This window comes from Podarcis liolepis (genome assembly GCF_965112155.1).
Source record: "Podarcis liolepis genome assembly, chromosome: 1".
NCBI classification, from domain to species: domain Eukaryota; kingdom Metazoa; phylum Chordata; class Lepidosauria; order Squamata; family Lacertidae; genus Podarcis; species Podarcis liolepis.
The window spans coordinates 100,368,681-100,370,058 of NC_139554.1; positions in this window are offsets into that span (position 1 = coordinate 100,368,681).

Sequence of the window (1,378 nt, forward strand, 5' to 3'; positions counted from 1 at the left end):
ATTGAACCTGGGAACGTGTGCATGCTTCTGTCAGCTGCCCACATGGAGGCTTGGAAGTTGACTTTGCAGACAAATGACACAACATGTAAACACTGCAACATTCTTTTGATTTCAGTAGAAGAGAGGCTTGAAGCACACGCTCCACACATTTTAGAAACCAGCATTTTGAAATGAATTTATATTGAGACATGCAGAGCCCAATTGATCGAAACCGTCTTAAAACAAAGTGCTTGAATTTAAGCCAGTTTACCCTGGTAATTATCATAAAGCATTCATCAGCCTAAATCTAGGGTTTGTTCTTAACTAAGTTGCCGGGGGCGGGGGGGGGGGCAATTAACATTTGTTTGACCAAAGCCTTTTGCCTGTTCATTGTATTTGTCATTCCAGATACTATATTCATCACACTATTGTTGTTGTGGCCTCCCCCTTCAAAGTTGGTCACTTTATAACTCTTCATAATTTTGTATACTACATTATTCACTATTATGCATTAAACCTTGCTGTAGATGTGCAGTGTAACTTTATTACATATATTGTGGGAAACGTAACTTGATTTCCTTACAGTTCAGCATTTAAAATCTTATTTATAAAGCTGCATTAACATGCTAAAGCAATTCTTCTTTTGCCTTTCATTTTCCAATTTAATGCTGGCCCTTTTGCGTGGCACGTGGACGGGCTCCGTGAGCTAGAGTCCGACTCAGTAGATTTATTTGAAGCGAGGTTTTCCATTCCTATCTAACAAGTGTGCTTTCCTGCATTTATTTTAATGTGCATTTGCAGTGCCACCCCTCTTGAGTGCATTTATTTGAAGTTGGTCTCATGTACAAGGGATCGCACAACTCAGGTAAACACAGCTGTGTTTATCTGAGACCGTGCAACTCAACTCCAGATTGTAAGTATATCACTTCAGTAAGTGGACGGTGAATTTGGGGTGGATAAATTTAATCAGACACTTACAGTGCAGTCTAGAAAACACGGTGTCCCTTGGACACACACACACACACACACACACACAACTTTGTGACAGAAATGCGTGGATTTGGGCACCCAGAAACATATGTGTTAGTTAGGATTCAGCTTAATTCTATGAAGTTCACAGTGGAGCTGAACAGAAATAAAAAGGCAAAAGGTTATCATTCTTCAGGGCTGGCCCAATACATTTTGCTGCCTGAGGACAAAAGGATGATTCCTCCCTTTAACAAACAGAAGCCAGCTGGACTGACAATGGACTCTTACATCAACACTGGCAATGAGACAGCATCATCCTAAGAACAGCAGACCAACTTAGATGCAATAGGGTAGGGCAAGTGGAACACACAGCTCTGTCCTCTAACATCTCCACACCACTCCCCACTCTCCAGCATCTGCGACCTGAGGT